The 18950-nt window shown below is 39.1% G+C and overlaps 2 protein-coding genes across 11 annotated transcripts in view; one reads left to right on the forward strand and one right to left on the reverse strand.

The window, feature by feature from the left end:
- The window catches only part of LOC108001178 (TBC1 domain family member 14-like), a 131075-nt gene extending 126859 nt beyond the window's left edge, over positions 1 to 4216 (forward strand). For 6 of the 8 annotated variants that reach the window (XR_001766659.3, XM_062080975.1, XM_062080974.1 and 3 more), the window contains one exon: positions 3525 to 4216. The gene's annotated coding sequence lies outside the window, so the exon portion shown is untranslated. The remainder of the gene's footprint in view (positions 1 to 3524) is intronic. The other 2 variants (XM_062080971.1, XM_062080977.1) reach the window with 2 other exon arrangements.
- Positions 1 to 18950, reverse strand: part of LOC108001218 (hillarin) — a 198963-nt gene that overhangs the window by 71976 nt on the left and 108037 nt on the right. Inside the window, exons 16-18 of one of the 3 annotated variants that reach the window (XR_009831612.1) lie at positions 1141 to 17664; positions 919 to 940; positions 256 to 387 (exon numbers count right to left, since the gene is read on the reverse strand). The gene's annotated coding sequence lies outside the window, so the exon portion shown is untranslated. The remainder of the gene's footprint in view (positions 1 to 255; positions 388 to 918; positions 941 to 1140; positions 17665 to 18950) is intronic. The other 2 variants (XR_009831614.1, XR_009831613.1) reach the window with 2 other exon arrangements.

The following is an 18950-nucleotide window of genomic DNA, read 5'->3' on the forward strand; positions in this document are numbered from 1 at the left end:
AACATTACAAAATACTACTTCAAAATATTACAAGAACTTAACATTAATTTTTAAATTTCTTGTTAATAAACCAATCATGCTTGCTTACATAATTGTTCGACTACAACTGCGACAATATATACATTAACCCAAATATAAACTGCAACGATACGACCACGATTCCCGATAGACTACTAAAAAAGAGAAGAAACGCGAAAGAAATGCGTAAAAAGCATGCTGTACAAGCGTAGAGATCAATAAAGAAAATATACTCACCAGATAGAATAGGATATGTTAGCTTAGGCGCTCGAACTTGGTCCGAACTGGAAGATCCGAAGATTAGAAACGATATGGGGGGGGATACCTGCCTCTATCGTGAAACTTTAATTACCCTCCTTTCCGGTACATCTGCGAACAGATATCAAGGGATGATAGGTACGCCAATTGTACGCCATTGACGTCAATATTTTTTACGTTAGACGTCGCAAGAGGGCGTTATTACGTCGACGATCGTTGAGATATATAAAGGTCCACCAATAAAAATGTCCATCCTTTATTATTAATGATTCGCCTATTTCTTTTTCTCTCTCTCTCTCTCTCTTTCTCTCCATTTTATTCCAGTTTCTATGTCGTTATTCTTCTTCGTATTTTTATTGCACGCGAAATAGAAATGGCGTTAATTTCACGAAATCCATTTTACGAAATTTTAAACGTCCCCTTCTTTTTATCTTTCCGTCTTGACTTAATTGAAAAATGGATTAATAAAAGGCAATGATTTATATTATAGAAATTCTAAATTCTTCTTTCTTTTATTTCGAATTTATTCAGAAACGGGACGCTTCTTATTTGTACCCCATTGCTTATTCTCTGGAATCCATGCTTCTTCTCAAGAGTTTGGAGAATTCCTCCTGTTTGCATTTAAAGATACAAAGGACTTACTTAACCGTGGAAGACATCGTTTCTAAAAAAAAAAAAAATTTAAACAGTTTAAATCAGTGTGACGGGTAAAATTTAATAGCAAAGTTACTTCGATAAATTATTTCAACGATTTAATTGTTCGAAAACGTAACGAAATAATTATAGTGTCAAAGTGAATAAACGTTGTTCACTTCGATAAATAATTACTCAAAGTAACTTTGTTCGAAATTTTTAACCACCTACCCTTCTTCAACCCGATTAATACCCGCCGTTGTTCCTGTAACTTCCATTCCAAGGTACATTTAATCCAATTATAAATCCCCCCACGAGTCAAATAATCCAAAAAAAGAATTTTCTTTTCTCCCCTGCTACAAAGAAGAAGAAAAAGAATAACAATAATGCCACTTACCGATATCAGCCTCAATTGTCGAGGAAATTAATTGTGCGCCAAAACTAAACCAAACTAAACGAGGGGGGAGGATCCCTCGTTTTACGTTTCCGTTTCCACGAAGGCGCAACGAAACGAAACGAAAGGCGTTCGGGCACCGTTTAAAAATATTGTTTCGGCCCCGCCTAGGAGACCCCGCTCTTCTAACTTTCACTTTTAAACTACCTTACCTTAAAAATTCGGGCTCGCGTTTCCAGAACCACCGCACGAAAGGGCGTGGACTATAAGTAGCTCGACTCGACCCCTCGTTTATCCTCTTCGTTCGTCCTTCTCTCTCTCTCTCTCCTCCCTTTTTTCCTTTCCCTCTCTCTCTCTCTCTCTTCTCGTTTAATTGCGCCCCCGTACGAGCCCAACCGACGACCACGCTTCTCACCTGTTGCAAACGTATAAATATTAAACCGGCGGCCGGTTTAATGCGTTGCCTAGTTCGATTCGCCAGCTTCCATAAAACAGAGAGATAATCATCGATGCTTGTCGCGTTCGAACCGGCCCGCCGTTTGTTTTTTGGTTCCGTTAAACAGAGGGAAGGGAGGGGCATTAATAGGGGAGCCCACGTGCGGCGGGAAAAGGGATCTTTCTCCGTGTCGTAAAATCGTTTCCATCCTTCTTTTTCTACTTTCTTTCGTGCGGGGGAGGGAAGGAATCGATTATCTATCGGCGAATTATGATAATACGATACGATTGTTATTTTTTTTCCCTCTTCGTTTCGAGCGAGACGGTTTAATGATCGGCGCGAGAATGAAGAGGTTCGGGGAGAGGAGATTTTTCACGAATATCGGGGAGGGAATAAAAATAAATGGAAGTAATAAAAAGAGTGTATCTCTGAAATTGGAAAGATTCACAAATTTGTAATAGAGGAGTAATAAATGTTTTTATTTTAATCATTTACACAATTTATTTTCGTATTCCTATCAAAATATTATAATATTTCGATATATGAACTGGAGAAAGGGGAGCTGAAATAATAAAATGGCGAGTAAAAATTTAATGTAATTATCCATCCATGTTAATCGTCTGTGTATATTTAACGAGACGGTATGGATATCGTGCAATGATTTCAATTCAGACAGAAAATCCTATCTATCTGCATAAATATATAGAAATACTTGTTTATTAATTTCGACTCGGATTCCGGACAATCTGTCTTGAAACGTGGATCGAATTAATGCAAAACGATCGAGATAAAAAAAAGGGGGGAAAAGTGTTGAACTGGATGAATTATTAATCCACGGTGTTTTATCGAAGAAGAAGTTTTCTCGAGTGAAAAAGATTAAAGAATGGAAAGGAATGGCCACGTCTGAAAGCCACGCGGAGAAGGAAGTTTGGGGAGGAGGAGGAGGAGGAGGACAGTTTAGGCCGATTAAAAAGCGCGTTTATAATGAAGCCAAAAAGTGGATAATAACGTAAAAGAGAGGAGTTTCCATGACGGGCGTGGAGGAGGGAATATTTTTTAAATATTCATGCGATTTAATATCGCCTGTGATTCGTGCACCGAAGTCATGCAAACGAGCTCTCTCTGTTTGATATTTCATTGCGGTTGCCGCATTATTATCCGCCCGGATAAAAGTTTTCTAAAATTATCGGATCATATTCGAGGAAAATCTTTTTTCGTTATTTTCCTCGTTGAAACCGTGTTCGTAACCGTGTTGATTGCTGAAAATTCTCTCTCGATTTGATGGATCAATTTCTTGGTCGATGAGATAAGATTAGAGTTAAACACGACGCGAAAAGTTTCTATTTTCAATTTGCTCGATTAATTTTATGGAATTTTATATTTCTATCGAGATTAATCGTGCTTTGGAAAACTGAGTTCCATTTCCAACGATCGATGTGGCTTTTACTGTACTTACTTAAAGCGTTAATATATTCGTCCCTTTATATATATTCATTCTTCGATCGTTGAAACAAAAATTTCGATCCAATTACTCTATTCGTATTCCCTATCTTAGAAATATTCAAAACATTTAAAAAATATCTCTTCATTATCTTTCATTCGCCTTTGTCCCCCTTTCCACACCACGATTCTTCCTTTATCGATACGTTTATTTAAAAAAAAAGAAAAGAAAAATATCCTGCACAACTTTCTCCTCATAATAGTACACGAGAGTTCCGCTTCGAGGAAGATCCGATGAATGAAAAATTTCTCTTCCAACTTTTTACATTTATTCCTTCCGGCTAGAGGCGACTCGTTGCATCTTGATGGCGGGGAAGATGGAGGAAGAACGCGGCGGCCTTTAATTAGAAATATATACAGGCCATTGTGGGTGGAGAGGAGTTGGACGAGGCACGTCGATGGAGCCAGCTGGTGGAATGACAGAGGTTTTCAGGAAGAATAAGCGAGGCGTGGCTGCCAACCCTGCCTCGACCCAACACTGCAATACACCCGTATGTATATCTCCAATGTAATTACGAATATAACCTGGCATTCTTGTGAAAAAAATTTACGCAGGTCCGTGATCGTCGAAAAAAATATATTCGAAAGAGAGAAAGAGAGAAGAAAATATAGGTTGCATCCGAGGGAAGAGAGAGAGGGGGGAAGGAGAAAAAGAGAGTAAATCATCGTGGCTCGTTCCGGAGAAGACTTTACGAGCGGCTGGCTGTCGACGTTCGATAATGAAAATACCTGTATATTTATTGTTGCACGTCGATCCAAGTCTGAACCGTCTGCTAAATCCAATTATGGATCGAGAAATGTAATTGATGAGAGGCTAAATTTTGTTCCTCGTTAACGATATTGTTGTTGCTCGAGATTTTCCTTGGGAAGAAGGGACGAAGAGTTATCTTACATTCGGGAAGAAGATGTAACTGAAGATTAAGAATTTTAGATTTTATTCTTGTAACTTTAATTCAATAAATATATTTTAAAATGTATACAATTTTCTATTTATTTTCCTATAAAAATTTCCTATCCCAAATCTCCTGCCCTTCCAAATTTAGAAACAACTTTTCTGCTCCTCTTTGAAGGAAAAATTACGGCTCTTGAATGCACCAAACGTTGACCAAACGTCGGATCCGTTATCGTGGCCAGATAAAAATATTAACGAACAACTTGGTTATTAATGGAGGAGGAGATATGGTGTCTTGGCATCGATGGCCTTAGAAGTAAGATAAAATTCGTAGGAAGAAGGCGAGGCGATTTTTCTCTTTAAAGGCTATTTCGACTTTTTTTTCTTTCGTTCATTGAGCGCAATGAATGCAAAAAATTCGATATCAAAGAGGAAATTGCGAATCATACGGATGAATGGAGACGATTGGCATCCATGAATCGCCACGTTGTGCGTTGGATGATCTTCGATTCTATCAATATTTCCTGCTAATTCTTTTTTTCTTATCTTTTTATATTCTTATCTCTTGTTTTTCAATTAAGCATACGGCGATAATTGAATTAATCGAAGGTGAAGGGTCACTCGTGGAAAGAAATGAAAGAAATGAATCATAACACATCGAATCTTTCTCACGTTCTATGGAACACCGTCAATTTTCAAGAATCGTATCCCATATCGACTCATTATACGTTTATATATTATTTGTTAAATCGAAAAGAGAATATTTTAATTAATTTAATCAAAGATAATTTTACAATTGAACGGACGAACGAATGGGAAATTATTGAAAGAATTTCCCTCGCGTTAAAAAGTTGCCCGAATTAATCGTTATATCATCGTTAACGACACTTCACAAATTCTCGACACAGGTTAAATACCCAGCAAAGAATCCAACTCATAACTGGCACGCCGTTTAAAACACCGCCATTTTTTATCTTTATGTAGCGTTACGATCTTTTTTAACGTTTTCTTCGAGTAGCCACTACCTTTTAACGAGGCAATGAAAACGCGTTGCCAAAAAGATAAACCGGCCATTACGCGCGATTCTTTCTTTTAATATCCTTGTTAACCGCGTTCTTTAAACGACCCCCACCACTCATCTTTCCCCGCTTTTTCACGGACCAAAAAAACTTTCTCCCAGAAATCCCCTTAAACCTGACAAGTGAAAATCCGATTCATAACCTCTCTTTTTCTCAATCGTAATATACCTAATTTAAATTTCAACAAATTAAATTTAACTCGAGAATAAATAATTGCCGCGTACACGATTTATTTGAAATATAAAATTTCCTCTAATGATATATCTGCAAGTAAATCAAGCGGGATCCACATTTCTCGTCGAAACGTTTCTGAGTGGATCTATAGGGGAGTTATCAATTGTTGACGATTGTTTTAAATTTATCTAATTCGCGGCTCGATTCGATCAAGTTGGAGTTCGTGGAAATCGGTTCGAGTCGTTAATATTTCCACGGCAAATTTTCGATTCGAAGGATCGTTCCACGCTTCAATCGGCCGGGAATTAATTAAACGCTGATCCAGTTTTCGATCTCGATTAGTCAAACGGTACGTCCAATCTCGTTATCGGTCAATTCTCCCTTCGAAACTCTTTTCCTTCGTGAATTCCATTGAAAGAAAGAAAAAAAGAAAGAAAGAAAGAACGAAAAAAAAAAAAAAATAAAGAGAATTGAATGAAACGGGAGGATGAATGGTGCGGTGGATGCGAGATTTCCACAGATTTTCGACTCTTTTTGCGGTAAAGTTCGATGGTTGATAAAGTTATTTTGCGAGAAAGGATTGTTTGAAAAGAAAGAGATTCAATTTTAAAGAATTCCTTTTTTTAAATTTTAAATAATGGATATGAAATTAAATTTCCGCGGATGGAAATTTTAGAAAGTGTTATTATCCACTTCGTTTGATGATCCGCTTTATCGATACGAAACTCTACGATATTTATCTTCAACTGTTTACCTGAAACCGGATTCGAAACGAATGCGTGAAATCTTTTATATTATTTTTTTTTTTCCTTTTCCTTATATCCAGAAGCGAATACCTTGTTTCCATTTGAATTAGTTCCCACCTCGAGAATTTCCTACTCTGAATCACGACTCGTAACTGGAATTCCAGCCGCCATTAATACGCCATCCACGTGACACGCGCGTCAAGGTGGCGCGGATCGGGAACCCCCCCATTGATTCCAGCGTTGAAACCAGTTTTACTCGACGGTTACGCTCCATATCCTAATTTACACACGCGGCCAGCCTCCTGTATGACTGTCGGCCGAAACGGAGGAAGAAGGGTGACGGGTAGTGATGGGATCGAGCGGCACAGATCCGAGACAAATCTGGTCGAGAAAGGAATCGAGCGTTATTTTTTTCGAAACGAATGCTCGTCAATTTCTTTCAAATTTCCGAATAGAATATCTCGTGCACAACGATCGAGAAAAGTACATCGTGGAATTTAAATTGTAATTGTTAAAAAAGATTATTCTCGATTATTGATTCCTATTCCACGTTTAATTCCACTTTTCTATGTGAAAGTCTCTTTTTTCCGAGATACTCGTTCATCGGTTACTCGTGATATGCTCGATCCCATCGCTGGATCCCGCGAGAAAGCATGAATGGGAGGGGGGTTGCCGTAGAATTCAATGAAACCTACGCACACCGACTATGCACGCACGGCTTTTCACTTTTAGACGATAAACCGTGCGTTCGAATCCGGATCGACTTAACTTTCCCCATTTTATCCCCCCCGATTTGCACGAAATATGGGAAATAAATCGAATTTGTCATCTTTGTTGCGTCATTGTACGCCTGGCAGGGTACCTCCTGAAATTATGCGCGAAAATATTTAATTAACGAGGAGAAAAATTTTCTAAAAACGAATAACACGAATTAAATATGTTTCGAATAAAAAACTCTCCCCCGTTTCAAAAATTAACTTTCCCTAACTTTCATCTCTCGAGGAACGAGAAAAATCAGATTAAAAAATATATATATACATATACACTATCAACGAGAAAACAAATGGACTTCATCCCCAATTTGATTAAATACAACCGTCTCTCTTCCTCGTCCCGTTTTAATTACGAAGGCAATCGAGGAACGAGCGCGGTTTCATTATTATTGAAAAAGGGAGAGGAGGCGAGCATTTCCACCGGTGATGCAAAAAGACGTAGGATAGGAATGTGCGAGGAAGGAAGGAAGGAAGGAAGGAAGGAATGGATGGGTGCTCGAGAGAGGCAACGACGATGCCTCTCGCAAATTAGACCTGTTGAACGAGGCCGGTGGCTGTAACCTCGTCCAAATAAGATTCGCGATGATTTATTGCGTGCATACATCAACGACAGAGGGAACAGAAGTTGCATTACGGTGCATTAATGCGTTTCTCGGTAAGTCGGCGAAGAAGTCCAAGCCCCTGAGTAATTTACACCTCTTCCCCCTCCCCTCTCCCGCCTTATCATTAACCTTACACGCGTCACTGTGATTATTCCAATCTTGCCTCTAATATCCGAATTGCCGATTATGCGAGAAAAACGAATCACCGTGATTTTGAATTCGTTCATGTCTCAATCTGCTGAGAAGTCCGAGCATCGCTTTCTCCTTGTCCGTTCGTCAAAATTTTAAGTTTTCCAAAGAAGGAAAATCGTTGAAGGAGGGTTCTTTAATTCTCGATCATCTTAATTTCGATCGAAGGGAGGAAAATTGGAAAAGAGTGCATCTCCTCGAAGGAGAAGCTATCAAATTTCGAATCTTGCGCTTGGATTTAGGAAAGAAAAAAGAAATAAGAAGAAAAAATACAGTCTTATCGCAAGACGGCTCACGTAAGAGTTACTTTCCAAGGAAACGTTGAATTATTCCCTCTAAAAAGCGTGTTCCGTATCGAATTCGTAGCCTTTTCCAAGGGAAGGAATCACCCTTAAAGGGAAACGTTTATAGCAAACTTGGATCTTTCCAGTTATGGGTTCCACGGTTTCCAGCAGCGATGCTCCATCGCTGATTTCGCTGTCGCTGACTCGGAAAGAATGTTTCATTGCTGCCTCGTTCAACCTCGTAAACCGCGGACGCTCGATTGCACCGGGCTGGTGAGGGTGGAAATAAGTAGCAGAGATTGGTAGGTTAACGAGGAGAAAGGGAGCAGAAATCCTCTCCTTTTAAACAATTAATACACTGCGTACGGATGACGAGATATCTCGTTTTAATGTTTCTTCGAATCGATCGAGGAATCAAAAACATTCTAAGGAATAATAGGAAAAGAAATTCCCTAGACAAAAATAATGTAAAGTCTGTTGATCGAATGGAAAAAGGATATGGTATTGGACAAGGGAGAATCTGAAGAATCTGAATCGATCGATATATAATTTTATTCGTATAATGAATAATAGTTAAAAAGTCTATATAATAAATAGATTAAAGGGAAATTATTAGAATAAGTTAGATAAATAATGCAACGTAATGTGAATTCATTTACAGATTGGTTCTATGAAAAATTGGAAAAATTTGTAAGCATTGTAATTCAATCTCATCATCGTTATTATTATTTTCTATTATGAAAGCTATCCTGGGTCTCTCTCTCTGTCGTCCATTTTGTTCCATTTCATGATCATCTTTGTATGAACAGCGAAATGGAAAATAGTATCTGCACGTGCAGAGGATCTCTCGTTTCGAGCGCTCTCGAATGGCTGTGACATTTATGCGAGATTTTATTAACTATAATAAAACGAAATTTCACAATGAATGGAATAAATGAGAACCATAGAGGATTGATCGAGGATCATACGATGAAATCACATTTCCCGTTTTTACCGTGCAAGCAATTTTCCAATGTAATAATAATACTGTCAACCAGTTCCACGTTACCGCAAAACCGCTTTTTTATTTGGTTTTCCGATTAAAAATGTGCGTATTTTCGCTGCTTTTTTTCGAACAATTCAAAAAAGCGCAATATCAAATAGCGAGAAAGAGAGAGAAATAACGTTATTCTTTGTACAAAAAATTGTATTATTATTAAAATTCGTTCGTTAATTAAAGCAACTTTGAGCAGAATAATCAGCAAGAATAATCGACTACCACGCGTCACTCGATTATCCCTAATAGATACTTCCAACCTGAATATTACCTCAGAAAAAAGAAAAAGAAAAAAAAATTTGCAATTCATCGATCCTCATCGTCGTCCTCGAAAAGCTTATGCTACAAGTCAAGTTCCTCTTCGTGTCTTGCGCAAACATTAAACACGTTCACGCGACACACATAACCTCAAACTACTCCGTCAAAATGGAGACGTTATCGCGGGACAGGGTGAATGCATAAAAGATCGGCCAGGTTAATCGTTGCGCTATATACTTTCTCCTTCCACTCCTTTCTCCCTCCCTCTCGAAAAGAAGCGAAGCGTATTGGAATAATAAGAAAGAACAATTCCGCTTTTTCTTAAGAAAGAGAGAGAGATTAATCGGGCGGCCATAATAAAATTCGAGCATTGGCCAAGAAAGAAGAAGAAGAAAAATGGAATCGTTATTATGGAGTTTAATTTTATCGATCCGCCGATAGTCTCCAATAATCGAAGAATTCGCGGTATAATCGATGGTTAATGAGCGGGGATGTTAAGTTTGGTCGAGCCTTTTTCCCTTCCTTTTTGTTTCTTACCTCTTTCTTGCCCCAGACAGACATTCCGAGGGAAGTGATCCTTCCGCTCTGAACGCTTAAACTTCAGGCGAACTCGATGGAAGGAACTTAGGAACTTGGCTTCGAGCTTTCGACATCATCGCTTCCTTCGACATCGTTTATCCGTGTGCCCGTCCAATTATTTCTCTAATTTTTTCCCTTCGTCTTTCGCTGTCCTTTCTTTTTTCTTTTTTTTTTTTGCAATTGGGAAGGATGGCTCCATTGTGAGGTGTCTTCTCCCTTTGGACGATTGGAAACAGAGGTAAGGTCGGTTTTTGGGTAAAACTGTATCGTTTTATCCAAAGGATGTACATTCCTTTAGGAAGATTCAAAGATCTGGGCGGGTTTTCCTTTCCAAGGATGGTAGCTCTTACGTATTCGAAAGATTGGCGAGTGTGCAGGTAGGTATTTCGAGGATGAAAGGAAAAAGATTTCCTCTTAACGATGGATAATAGGTGAAAACGATAGGGGAAACGTGATATTTTTCCCATTGTAACAAATTCTATTCTATCTACAACCAATCCTAAACGATGCATATGGATGTATCCGTGATTATTCAACAAATAAAATTCTCGTCTCGAAAATTACGATCCCAATAATATTTCTTCTCCATCATCGTATTATTAGATCGCAACTGGTATCACAATATGTAAAATATGTAAAATTACGTGTAAATTTTGCTCGTCGAACTTGCTAACTAAAATCTTGTTTCCATAAGAAAACCAAAGAGAGAGAGAGAAAGAAAGAGAAACGGAAATCGAGAAGAAAATCCGTTTCTCCGACTGGAACCAAAAGAGAACCGCTTCACAATGGGACGCACGGTCTCTACGCCCATTATTTATTAAAGAACCATTCTTTCTTTATCGGCGGATAGTTCTTTTCGAGGCGACGACCCACACGGATCTGCTACAAGAGAATTTACTCGCACACGCGTTCCCTTTCCCGATACCGATCTTGCACCCGTTGTGGACGAGGCTTAAGGGACTGCGGCTCGTTCTCCGCCACGACCGCGTCCAGTAAATTACCAACTTGTTTGTCAATAGCTCGTCACGAGGATCTCCTCTCGTGCGATCCACCGACGCGATTACACGAGCGTAGCAAGATCGAGCGCGTGCACACGAGATTGACTCGGTTAACGGGAGTCGTGGAAATATTGGAAATATTTGGTTTCCCATAAAAGTTGGGGATACGTTGACGATTATCCGGCGAGAAATATTCCAAGAAACTTTTCGGTTATTACTTCTCTGAAGAAACGTTTAATCAAATGTCACTCTAAAACCGTATTTATACTTCGTTTATACCCGCCGTGAAAAGACGCGCGCGAGGATCTCCTAGGAGGGAGAAGAGACTCGAGAAACGCGGAATATATGCTTGTTGAAAGGGGATAAGCACAATCAAGGCAGCTGCACACAAGGGGACGAACGGCCCCCTCCGATACGTCCGATAAGAATCTCATTGTCGTCCACGGCCGTTGTTGTCGAGGATGCCGTACCGTTGCAATACCGGGGTTGGAAGGAAGAGTGGAAAGGGCGCGCCAACCGCATCGAGCAAATTGCAACTCTGTCGAAACTATCGGGCCGAGCGGATCGCAGGAGAAGAATGCGCGATGCGATTGTTAAGGGAGGGGGTCCGGTTAGAGGTTCCTGGCCACCTTTTCATCGTATACGCCCCTGTCCTCCTCCTCCTCCTCCGCGATGATAACATCTCTCGGACAAACCGTAGCCGTAGCGCGCGACATCTTTTCCTCTCCTCCCTTTCTATCCATTTATCTCAACTTTTCTTTCTCTCTTTCCTTCTCTCTTCCACTCCTCTCTATTTTGTACCCCGCTTTGTCGCCTCTCTCCGTCTTCCTCTCCTCTTCTCGTCTCGTCTCGAGGTCGGGTTTATCCGGTCCCCTTATTCTCCAGATTTTTCCCCTGCCTCGTGGCTCGTTCCAAGCCAGGGGGAGGGGGATTGTCGTCACCCGATGCCCTGAGAAATTCCATTTTCGACCGAGTTTCGCGGCTACTCCTCTTTCCACCTCGCTTTTTATTTACTAGTAGTATTTCGGAGATTCTGCACGGTGTTTGTTCTTTTTTCTTCTTTTTTCATCAACAGGTTCTCTTTAACACGGTGCGTTTTGATTTTTCATATAACTTTTAATCAATGGAGTTGTCGAAATTGCTTCGAAATTTTACAAAAGTTATTAAACTTTTCAGTCTTAACGATTTTGTCGTCTTATCATATCCATGAATTTCGTTAATTTTTTTAAAACTTACTATAAATATAATTCTTAAATATCTAATGCAGAAAAATGGATGAGCGAGGAGAGATTCTTTTTCATCTTTTTCAAAGTCTTCCGCCAATTTCTTCTTCAATCCTTTTTAAAATTTGTCCGTAAATTTTCCATTCTCTATTTCACCAAGCCAAACGATCCCAACAGAAATACCAGAACGGATCACAGAGAGATCGTGTGACGGGGCCCCGGCGGCGGGGACCGACAATATCGTGAAACGTCCTCGAATCGAGGCCCTTCTGAGATCCGATCTTACGACTCGACGGATTGGAAATTGGGAAACAGGTAGGGCTCCTCGATTCCTGCTCGAGATTGCTGCTTGCTCGCGGGATGGTCCTTCCTTTGTCGAGGAATAGAGAGAGAATGGGAAATATGATCTTTTGTTGCTGCCACGATGAATACATTTGCGAATTCTTCCAGGGTTTAATTCCTTGGAGTACATTTCGGATACATTGTGCGAAAGAACGATTTCCACTCGTTGGGGAGGAATGAGTTGCACGTTTAATTCTTATTTCGAACTCGAATAATTTTGTTCAACGATATATGGAGCACATATTTATGGAGCGGTATATATGAAGATGGTAGTTATAATTGTAATTTGGCAAATATGTTATTTCTTTTTTTTTTTATTTAATTTTTTTACGTTTAAATTTTTAGATTTAAATTGTTGAGTTTAATGGATTTTTTTTTTCGTATATCGTTCTATTAACCGTTGATTCTTTTTCGGAATTTTTATTTAATAATATTTAACAATATTACGGATGTAAATTGATTTTTGATGGATTTTATCGGAATATGTTTTTAAAATATTGAATATAGATATTACGTATTTTTTTTTTATTTAACAAAAATTCGATTTGGATTGATGCTATTAAATTTATACAAATATATGTATTTTTTCTTTTTTTTTTTTTATAGTGACAAAATCAATCCTGCTACAGATTATTTTTTTGACAAATATTAACGTTCGAACGTCGAAGAATTTTCTTCATTACTAATTTTTATTAAGAATTCGTATTTAACATTCCCTATCTATCACATTACAACGTAAAAATTAGATTTAACGAACGTATAAATAAAAAGAATTATTAAAAAAAAAAAAAAAGGAGAAGAAGAAGCAATAACAATTAATTCCAGATCGAATTCCATATCAGCCCTCTACATAAACCTCGTATGAATATTCGATTCGGAATAAATCAATTTTACAAACAAACATGGACAACAATTTTATCGACTTTCCATATTCGCTTTCCTCTCGCGTGTGAGGATCAACGACACGTTCTGCCAACGATATTTCTATTCGAAACAATCTGATCGAGAAGGCAAATCGAGATAAAGTTCTCGATCCGAAGTTCTCGTCCAGTTTCGTTCCAAGTTTCCCTTCCAAATATCCTCCCCCCTTCCCCCATTAGCATATCACGAGCGTTAAGACTTAACGACGTGTCGCGATGGAAAAAAAGAAAAGAACGAAAAGAGAAAAAGGAAAAATTAGCAATCGCGTGTTAAACTGGTCGAATCGTTGGCAAGAGTGGAAATTACATATTTTTTCGCGACCCGTGACGGAACTTTCGCTCCCTCTCTCTCTCTCTCTCTCTTTCTGTCTTTCTCCACGAAGGAATTCGAGTTATTTTATTACATCGAATATCATTTCACGCTCGAGAGTATTCTTCTTTATTCCAGGTGTCGGCTATCTTCTCGATTCGCAATTTTATTTATAAGTAATCGTGAAATTTAAATCGGAATCCGTGGCCAGCCTTGGAATATTTCTTTTGACAAAGGGAGAGACTCGTGGAGGAGAGGTCGGATAATAAGAAAAGTCGAGTCGTAATGGTGGGAAATGGTGGGGGATTCGTCGACAATCTCGACGAGTTTTGGAATTGGAATAATGGAGAAGTAATTAGATTCGAAAGTTTAAACAGAACAGAAGTGTAAAAGGGATCAATCCTTCGATTTCTCCAATATCCCAATATATTACTCCATTCATTTATCTCTCCTCGCAATTCGAAAGATTTTCGGATTATCCCGAAAATATTTAATTCCTCCCGATTAATATCTTCGAGGTCCAATAAAATTTTAAGAATTGGGATGCCAAAATAAAGGGATACTATTCCAGAGAAAGATGAGCTTTCGTACGAATAACGAATAGTTGGGATATAAATTATAAAACGAATTCCACATCTGGAAAAATGTAAGTTATTCGATATCGTGCACCTTTCGTCGAACAGCGTGCGACGACAAGGGATTTCCGTTTTCGAATGACATCGTGTAATTCGGCACCGAAAAAAAAAGAAAAAAAGAAAAGAAAAAAGGTCAAACCTTTCCCATTTGGAACGATTATACGATTCCATGTTTTATTTACTTTCTGCTAGATCGATTGCTTCGAAAAGCTTGATATTATTACGATATATATATACATAGAATTGAATAAAAAATTCTTGCGATTTCAAAAATTTTTCCAAAATTTCTTTAACAATCCTTCTAAAAAAAAACCTTCTCAAAAAATTCAATTCAAACTCAATTTTTCCAAAATACAATAAAATTACCTCGAAAAATTATTCCAAACAACGAAGAAACACTCCGTCTCCCTCGAATCCAAACAATATCGGAAGATTAAAAAATACTGAAAACCCCATTTCGAAGAGTGATCGAATTCCCCTTACCCTTTTCCAAATTTCATAAAAAGGAATCGAAAAAAAGAAAAAAAGGAAAAAGGAAACAAATTGCTCGACGTTTTTCAGACAGTTTCGCTATTTTCGCCGGGTCATTCGACGGGTTTTAATCCTCGGCGGAGTCGATAAAAGGAAAAATGACGGTCGTAATGCCGCAACTTTCCAGACTGTCGGGGAGATCGCCGGTTCGAGACGAGTTCGGGACAGTTCCCGGTAAAGCCGATACCTCGGATGGAATTATGTGGCGTTTGCGATTTCGTCTACACACACACACACACACACACACATATCCATCGATCCGCACTGATTGAATTAAAGTTCTCCGCGGTGCAAAGAGTCCGTTCGAAGAAATCCGCTGATAAACGTGGCCGTGGCGAAGTTCGTGGAGGAACTATCGGGGAGGAACGCGGTGTTTTCACGAAGGAAACGAAGGGTTGATTATATCCGGAGAGGAATAAAAATATATCTCCGTTAATCGAATTTTTCTTATATACGGAAGGGAGGAAAAAGTGTTCATTTGATAAATTTAGATTCCAAGGAAATTGAATTAAAATTAACAATATTTGTGATTTATACGCGATATCGGTAAAAAATTGGAAATATTATATCGTGTGAGATTGATAGGGGAAGCTTGCGATATGAAGAAAAAAAACATATATATATATACTTATAAAGAGATTTTTAATTTCAAGTTTATTTTTGCGATTTGCATAAACACAGTGATGAGTGACAGGTAAATGAAGATGGAGTGGCGCGGATTAAAACTTTTACGTCAAAATTGCGTGCGCTGTTACACGAGCATTTCCTCCGCAATAATTTCGATTAAAGTCGAGTATCGCATGAAATTCGAACGAGCGAAAAATAATTCTTCCTTAACTAGCTAGTTAAGGGAATCGATCGTGTGCAAGTTTCGATCGAACGATTTCGATTTTCGAAGAAGAAGATTCGATCGTCGCGGATGGCAGATGCAAATGCACGCAAATGTCGTTATATGCCGTAACGAGACGAATTAATTGGGCCAATTGACGAGGGAACGAGCCTCTCTGTTAATTAGACCCTCTCCTCATCGATTTCTCTGTCCTAAAGGAGGCGAAACGTTTCGATTCCCGTTTGTCTTCTTCATCCAGCGCGCGATACCGCGTACGAATCGCGGATTATCACGGATCAAAGGAACGCTGAAACATCTGTCCACCGATTCCAAACGAAACGCCTTTGTGCCCAAACATTTGTCCACGTGTCGTCCACGTGGATGATTTGGACGACTTTCAGAGTTATTAAGAGGCGAGGATCGGGTATCGATTGGGCGTGAAAGTGAAAATCGAGGGTGTTCTTTTGAGCGAGGAAAATTTTTTACTTGGAACGAAGAATAATTTTAAGATTTTTTTCTTTTTTGGAGGGGAAAAACGATTTGGAGAATGAAATATACGTCCAAGGATACGTGCTGGAACGTGTGATTTAGGAAGATTTAGAAAGGATCGATTTAGAAAAGATTTTTCGACAAATATTCGCTTTCTTTCGACGATGATACCACGAAACGGCTACTTCTCACCTATAAATTGTCTAGCAAGTGTGTATTAAATTTTAAACCGTGGGATAATAGTAGCGAATGTTGCATTGGACTTCGACCACGTAAACTAACACGCAGGATAAAACACGTTTCCATAATAAATAGTCTATTATCTTATAAAGTGTAAAGCAAAAGCTTGCGCATTTTCTTTGCGTCATTGATTATTAAACGGGACACGAGATAGTTTTAACGAGGTACTTATACGTGTATAATTCCCGATAAATACGTGCTACACAATTCTATAAAATATAAATACAAATCTTTCCCTGTATTATTACACTTTCAAATTATCATATTTGATTTTATTATTATTCCAATTCGCAGTGAAAAATATCATTTATAATATACACCTGTTTTTTCCTGTATTCAAAATCTATTAATCATAGATATCTCGATCGTTTAAATTTTATAAAATTTACCGCCTGAAGAATGTAGAGAAAATAAAAAAAGTTAAAATTGATTCTCACACCCAGCTAACAAACTCCTCGAAACTGTTCACCTTCCATCCAAAGTATCAAAATATAGCAAAAATTCTATGAGACTCGAGGAAATCTCGAATACCACATCTCGCTCTCTCTCTCTACTCTATTCGAAGATGGTCCAAGATTCTCCAAGTACATAATAGATAATTTTCTTCCTCGTCGTCATTATCGTGCGCGCACAATGCACACGAGGATGTTACACGAGGTGGAAAGAGGAATGGTTTACAAGACGGGGAGCAGGCTGCTGGTGCACTGTTAAGGGAAGGCGAGCGAAGAAGGCCGCTCCTCCGCCGTTGAAACCGTGGCCCCCCTCTTCGTTGTTTGGTTGGTGGATCTCGGGGCTTATCACGATCTACCAAGCAAAAGGGCTCGCTTCCTTCAATTAACGAGGAAAAATGGCCGTTGTTGGGCCTACATCTTTATTTTCCGCGGCCGTATCGGTTCTTCGCGTGAATTATTAAAACGGCCCAAGCCTCTTTCCTTACCTCCACCATACCCTTTCCTCCTTACCTCCCTGTATTTATTCCTCAGCCACCGCTTATCGCATCCTGAGCCGATAAAACGGCCGGGCAACAAGGCCCCCTTCGTCCGCGTTCCACGTGTAATTTTGGATAAATACTAAATGGCCGATCCAAATCCCCTTACACTGGGATATTTAAATCGACAGACAGTGTTGGATCGAATTGAATTACCTAAACGCACGAATTCCTTGCGAATGGGCCTTAATTAACGGGCAGGTGTTAGGCAGTTTCGTTTGGGAGGAGCTGGTGCAAACCGCAAACCTCTTCGGTATCCAGTGTTCATGAGGCCCCCAGTGGTCCAGGCCCAGTAAATATCCAATGATCTGAAAAAGATCCAAATATCGTGAGATCCAATAATCCAATAAATCTAATGATTTGAAAGAACAATCCGGAATATCGTGAGATTTTTAGGTAAATCTAATATCCAATAATCTGAAGATCTAAGGCTCAGTATTCCTCCAGTAATCAGAATGACCAATGAATCTAATGTTATCTGAAAGTGTACTGATCCAAATATCCAATGAATCTAAGATCCAGTAATGATGTCCAATGATCTAGATTCGCGAACGCATGATATGCGTCTGGACGCATAATAATTTGGAGGTCTAGTGATGCAAACATCTGGTCGTCTTCAGGTGATCCTGAGTCCTACTTGTTTTGAGGCTCAATGATCCGGACGCACAGGATAAATGGCCCGAATGTTCAACGATTCGAACTGAAAGCTTAATGGTCGAGACGTCTAATAGTCCTACTGCATCCAATAATAAAAAAGAATACAATGTACGTTAATCAAAATCAAACGTAACGTAATAACGACATTTGATTATAGTCGAACAATTGCAAAAGAAAAAATCGAACGAAACGAAACGTTTTATCTCGTTCCATCTTATCCAAATAACCCAAGACCAAATACAAATATCAACGTTTAACGCCTAACGAACGGCGAAAAATGTGATCGAATAATCGAAACGCAAACGACAATTCCTATGACAATATCCTATCTCAAAAACAAACCTGGCTTTTATCTTCGTTTTATCACCGGTGACTTTAAATCTGGCCACCTTATCAATAGGAGGAGAGAGAGAGAGAAAGAGAGAAAAAAGCAAATTTGCAGGGAGCGTTCGGCTATCGGCAAGGAAACGTAAAACGTTGCCAGGCCACCGATTCCCAATCCCATTTCGGGACGAAGGAGCAGTCGGTTTTATCAACGCTCGAGGAATCATAAGCGCGAGATATCGGTCGTCCTTTCCTCCCCTTCGAGGCCTTCCTCCCTCGTCCGACAAAACCGTCCACTTTTATCTAGAATCCGGTCGCCTAGAGAAGGCGAAGCAACCATCTGGGATCGCCTCCTATTCTCCGCTATCGGATGTTCCAAGCAGAATTTTTTTTTTTGCGACTCGCCTTATCAAGCTCCGCAATAAACCGACGTATCGTGGCTTTCGAATTTGCAAAAACGATGATTCAAAAAAATATTGACGAGTATTTTACCTGCTCGATATAACAGATAACAATTTCAAGCGAATGCGTGATTTTAAATCGATCAAAAGTTCCCTCAGAATTCTCCCCGGAATCATACAGACAGAATTTCTCCTTAAAATTAAATATATTC

Source organism: Apis cerana, linkage group LG10, assembly GCF_029169275.1.
Source record: "Apis cerana isolate GH-2021 linkage group LG10, AcerK_1.0, whole genome shotgun sequence".
Classification (NCBI taxonomy): Eukaryota; Metazoa; Arthropoda; class Insecta; order Hymenoptera; family Apidae; genus Apis; species Apis cerana.